The sequence below is a fragment of the Microtus oregoni genome, unplaced genomic scaffold, assembly GCF_018167655.1.
Source record: "Microtus oregoni isolate MIOR12 unplaced genomic scaffold, Mior012 000057F_ref0000458, whole genome shotgun sequence".
NCBI lineage: Eukaryota > Metazoa > Chordata > Mammalia > Rodentia > Cricetidae > Microtus > Microtus oregoni.
Window position 1 is genome coordinate 6,221,433 of NW_024543833.1, and position 6,000 is coordinate 6,227,432.

A 6,000-nucleotide genomic window follows, 5' to 3' on the forward strand; every position below is an offset into this window, starting at 1 on the left:
CTTTGGTTATTTTTCAGCAAACTAACGTTTGACGTTTTATGGTCAATAACTTCATGTTGATAATATTAAACCTAGAATCCATAACTTCTAAGTTTTCCCCAAATCTATATGAAGTAGAATGGCACTGGCCCAAACAGCATGGAGTTTTCTCCAAGTTGTGGGTTTCATTCTCAGTGAAGAAAATGTCTTTTGGAATGAAGTTTCTCTTAGCCATGTCAAAACTGACAGGTGGTTGTTGATATGTTTCCTGACATATGCTCGTACATTGCTCTGGAGGGATCCAGAGTTATATAACCAGACAGGACTGTGTCTTCCTGTGCCTTCAACATGCACCATTATGACAGGCAGGAACATCATACTGACCTAAAGAATGTATGATCCAGTCCACAATGTCACAATTGCTTAAAGTGTTGTCTATAGCTGAATGTATATAAACGACCCTACTAACGTTTGCTTTCCAAACCCATGCAGAGGACAGATTTCGCACTTAGCAAAATGCAAGTTTATTTGAACAGGTTACTAAATTAATCCACCACAAAATACTGTTTGGCGAGTACAACCCGAATGAATCCACAAGTTGTTTGCAGCACATTTTTGTGGTTATGAAATGTTTCGATCATCTAAATTGGATGCACCTGTCTCAGATAAAAAACCATAAACCTACAACTTTAAGCACTTTTCAATTCTCTTGAAAATCCTTTCTCCATCAGCAATTTTCCGAAGTAAATGTTTTTACAGCTTCGGCCAAATCCAGCTTACATTTTTAAGCATTTTGGCCAAAACGTGGGTTGCACCCCAGGCCCCCTGTTGGAACACATTTGAAACAACCAAGCTCAAAGAGGATATCATGTGGATTTATTAAGGTTGTAGTCCCTATTAGTAAGTCAACGAAGAGTGCCTATGTTTATTTTCAAGAACAAATTAAGAATCTTAAGAAATCTGCCTGGATCCTAGGCCATTCCCCTTCTTTTCTTTATTTCTGGAGGTGAGGAGTCATACAGTGCTCTTCCCTGCCTGAGACACAAATTCGTGGGCTCCCTCCTTTTCCCTCCCCATCCCCCTGTCTGGAGAGAAGGAGGGAGGAGGGCAGCCCAGCAACAAGGGAACAACAGCACCAATTGTGGGCACCTGACACTCCCGCCAGCTCAAGTTTCTGGAAAACCAGTCTTCAGTAGTGCTGAATATTTAATGGCATGGGGTAACATCCCGAGACTAGATCACCTTTTGCCCTTCCTAAACTTTCTGTTTGCCTTTCCTAAGCTTCTAATAACCTTCATATAGCACTAAGGGAAAGGAGCAGGGAGTCTCCATTTTTCCAGTCAAACAGCTGTGACGTGATGGTAGAACATCACTACCTCCTGGACTGGAGGCGTGCTCTCTGCTGGGAAGTTTATGCTCACTCTTTCCCTCCCCAAAGCGGCTCAAAATTCACAACGATCCACTCTAGCACCCAAACTGCTCCTGTAGGTGGTTTTGCTCGCTGGCAAAGCTGTCTAGGGCCCTTCTAAAATCTAGGCTGAAAAGTAGAAACAGTTCAGCAGTGGGCTATGCCCTTGAAGCACCTGCAGCTTCCTCGTGAGTCAGCCAGAACAAGTGATTGATACCTTCGCTCAGGTGCTTTCCTGCTAAAAATTGCGGAAGCAGAAACTGCAGCTCCAGTGAGTTTGCAGCATTTTCCTAGGTTTCTCCAGGGTCACTGAAACAAACAGGCAGACAGGCCTCTCAGGAGTTCTGACTAAAGGATTAAATAACAACAGCCTAAATAAACAGGTGTGTGTGCCCTGGGGTGGATTCCTTTGGAGGAGAAAGGCAACTTTCTCTCTCCCTTGAAACTAAAGGAAAATCCGAGCCCAGAATAGAAAGGTTCGAAGAACCACCCTCTTCACCTCTCTAAGACTGTTTCCCTCTTTTCCAGGAAACGTCCCAGGACTCAAAGCTCCGCGGGTGACCCGCTTCCAGGGTCACCTGGATCCCCCCAACCTGGCGCGTTTCTGGTGCAGCCGCAACTAACTGCAAGGGCTCGCCTACCTTGGAGGGCGCTCAGCACAAGGCCCCGCCTGCCGCTGAAGCTCAGGGAGGGAGATCCGGGGGTGTGCCCAGGGTCAGTGCCCAGCTAGTGCAGATGGCGACTGTGAGCAGCTAGAGCTCAGTTAGATAGGGCGTCCAGGGCAGAGTCCGGGGCTGGGTGGGCCCCTGGGAGGAGCCTCTGCTCGCCGATCCCTTGGGGAGGCGGGCTCGTAAAGACCGACCCACGGGGCCCGTCCCAGGAAAGAGGTTTTAGAGGAGGGGCCCTCGTTGGTGAAGTTCTACAACCACTTAAATCCACAAACTTACCGTGTGTGTGTGTGTGTGTGCGTGTGTGTGTGTGTGTGTGTGTGTGTGTGTGTGTGTGTGTGACTTTATTTGGTGGTGATCTGAAACTGAACAATTGCAAAACTAGGAGGAAAAGTTCCGTTGACCCCTCAGCCAGTGAGTGCCAAGGTCCACACTTCCATAGAGGTGGTTTTATCAAAACCATGAAATTAACAACGTCCATTGCTATTAATAAAATCCAACTTTCTGCAATTGTCACTAGTTTCTGAGCAAATATCGTTTACCCCTGCCCCAAGATCCTGTTCAAAATACTATGTGGCAGTAGTGGAGGTCACTTTGACTCTACTGGTCTGGGACAGTTTCTCACTCCTTCCTTTCTCAGTCAGCTTTACAGATTTGAGGCATACTTGTAAGGTTTTGTAAGTAAGGCGCCCGCTGGTCTGGTGTCTTTCACACGTGGTTATGTGTATACCAGGAAGATAACCACCGGAACAAGTCCCCCTCTCATCCCATTTACTTGTGGTCAGCACGAATGCAACGAGACATCACTAGCAAGTGTCTCCACAGGTAGTCTCTCTCTCTCTCTCTCTCTCTCTCTCTCTCTCTCTCTCTCTCTCTCGGTTTTTTGAGACAGAGTTTCTCTGTAGCTTTGGCGCCTGTCCTGGAACTAGCTCTTGTAGACCAGGCTGGCCTCGGACTCACACGCCTGCCTCTGCCTCCTGAGTGCTGGGATTAAAGGTGTGCGCCACCACTGGCCAGCTTACTATTTTTCTCTTATCTCACCTTCTTCTTTGCATTGAAATCATTCAGTTCAGTTTACTCCAAGTGAGAGGAAGACTGAACTCTACTTCCCCGGGCAATCCAGACATCATGTAAAGCTTTTTTCTTATCTCTCATGTATCTGTACACTCACTTACATCAGTATGGACCTATATATTTGTTTATGGGGAACCATTTCAGCTGTTTTCTGTGTCCTTTATAAGTCCATAAATGTTTAGGTCTTTGAGGAAAAACAAAAACAAAGACACAAGCCACTTATTCCTTCACTCCGCTCACATTTAACAGAATACCAAACTCTGCTGCCCTAGGCTTCAATATCAAACGGCTTTTCAGAATTTTCCATTGAACCCAATGATCCCAACACAGCTGATGGTATTCCCCAACAAATTGATTTGTGTGGAGGATGGCCCAATTGGAGAAGTGAAAGTTGATAGCCCCCCCCAATTTTATTTATTTTTATAAAGTCAAAGAAAGAGTTGAAAAATTAATGAAGAGCAGTGAGATGGCTCAGGAAAGAGAAATACCTGTGTGTAATTCTTTCCACTTAGATTCAGTCCCCAGATCCCACAAGATGGCAGGAGAGAAGCCACTCTCAACAGCTGTTTTCTGACCTGCTCAGACATGTTCAGTACACATATATTTACATAGATGCATCCATACACACTGAATTAACTAATTCATTAATTTTAAAAGAAAATAAACCAATGAAATTATCCTTGCCAAGAAAGAGCAAAGAGATTAAAGTAAAAATGAGCTTCTTAAGGTGATGGCTCTCGGTTAATTTTCTGTTCACTAATCCACATGGCTCTGTTGAACTCATACAAGTGTGCTTGCGGAAAAATTGTGACCCAAAGATAGTCACGGATGTTTATTCCTAGCATACACACAGAGGTTAGGATGCTACCAACCATTTGTTCTTTTGATTTTGTTAACTCCTGTTTGCTTTTGCCAACCTCTTCCTTAAACATCACACTTCCTCCCCTGAGCTTGAGTCTCACTCTGCTTGTGCAGCCCCCTTACTGACCAGGATCCCTCCGCCTCTCTTTCTAGCCAGAACCTCCTCAGGACAGTAACTCCACTTCTCCTCGGACCCAGTGGTGTTCCAGGTAATCATAAGGAGCAAAACCACAGAAGTGATTGACTTCCTACTTGACAACTGTGGGTTTTTTTTAATATTGATTTATTTATTATGTATACAATATTCTGTCTGTGTGTATGCCTGCAGGCCAGAAGAGGGCACCAGACCTCATTGCAGATGGTTGTGAGCCACCATGTGGTTGCTGGGAATTGAACTCAGGACCTTTGGAAGAGCAGGCAATGCTCTTAACCACTGAGCCATCTTTCCAGCCCCGACAACTGCGTTTTGGCTTTATATTTAAGAGTTATCAGATTTGCTCATAGAGTCAATGCTTATCTCCCCCACCCTCATTGGATCTCAAATGACCACGGTCATTTAAAAAGGAGATCTTTCTTAAACAGTTAGGTTTTGGGCCCTGTGGGTTTGGTATCCTTATTGGAAGAAACAGGAGAGAAGAAGTCTGTAATTTGAGGGCACAGCAAGGAGAACACAAAGGAGGAAGAGAGTATCATATATCACATCTGTGTGTGCTTTGATCTTGGCCAACCAGGCCTTTTAAATGTAAGAAATTAAAAAAAAAATGTTAACCACAGTACACTGTTGGGATGTCAACCAGCTGAATGAGACCTCTAGATATCAGTATTGGCTGCCTTTTAGCAAAACTAGAAGGGTAAGGCTAGGAATGTGTGTCAATGGTAATATGGCTGCTTAGTATGCATAAGGTCTATATTTGGTTCCCAGCACAAAACAAGCAAACCATCACCACAACAGTGCCATAAACACACAAATATGATATGCTCCCAGAAATGCCATTTCAAAACACTCTGGTTTATACAGCTGTTTGAACTTAAAGTTCTGCTTTCTATGGGCTTTCTTACGTTGATAAGTTTGGCTTTCACCTATCCTGACCACAGCTAGAGTGCTAAGCATCACTCCCTCTGCACTGTGAGCCTTCCCCGTGTTAAAGTTTCTACAAGGCTGACTGACCGATTAAAACCTGTGTGTTTTTGGAGAGATGGACCATCAAAATCACAGAATCAAATTATCTGTACTTATCTTTGCTTTTCTTAATAATTGTTCCTTGCTCAGCTCTGTGACCCAACATCTATCCTTGTGTTAGTAAAACATGCCGACTGCTCTCTAGCTTTCGCCAACCCACAGGTTAAGAATGTCATCTGGTAACGTCTAAGGCCTGCAGCAGAGACTTTCCTGCTTTGCTGTAACCTGCCTGCCTGAGTTCGTTGCAATGTATTTTAAATATTTTATTTTTTCAGAAAATGAATGATGTCTGTGTGTACACACATGTATGCAGACACATGTGCCCTCAGGGGCGGAAGGGAGCATTAGATCGCCTGTAGCTGCAGATACAGCTTGTGATTCTTCTGGGGAAAGTGCTGGACTACACCTCTTGGTCTTCCAAAAGAGTGGAATGTGCTTTTAACCAATGAACCTTCTCTCCAGTCCCACCAGTGTATGTTAAAACTTGTTCGATTTCTGTAAAACCATGATAAAGTCATTGCCACATCGAAACACAGAATCTCGAGGAGCCTAGATTTGTGTTCCTGAGCTATGGTCGCCTATGTGTCTGTCGAATAAAGTCACCTATTATTCCCTTTGAGGTGAGAGTTGTGTTTTAGAACTGACTGCTGAAATGTCAACTTTAAATGTTTTTTCCAGAGATTGTCTGAAGCTCAGAATAAGGCTACAGGGCGGCAACAGCTCTGGCTCTACCTAGAGCTTAGAGATCAGGTCACTGTCTTTATTACCTGTTGTCTACATTCTCTCCTCTTGTCCTTACCACCCCAGAGGATTTCAATAGCACTTCCACA

At 44.4% G+C, this 6,000-nt stretch overlaps 1 protein-coding gene across 2 annotated transcripts in view; it reads right to left on the minus strand.

Annotated features, from left to right (window-relative positions):
* Ccdc68 (coiled-coil domain containing 68) overlaps positions 1–2,192 on the minus strand; it is a 35,034-nt gene extending 32,842 nt beyond the window's left edge. Inside the window, exons 1-2 of one of the 2 annotated variants that reach the window (XM_041639297.1) lie at positions 2,029–2,192; positions 1,605–1,696 (exon numbers count right to left, since the gene is read on the minus strand). The gene's annotated coding sequence lies outside the window, so the exon portion shown is untranslated. The remainder of the gene's footprint in view (positions 1–1,604; positions 1,697–2,028) is intronic. The other variant, XM_041639296.1, reaches the window with a different exon arrangement.
* Positions 2,193–6,000: the final 3,808 nt, after the last annotated feature.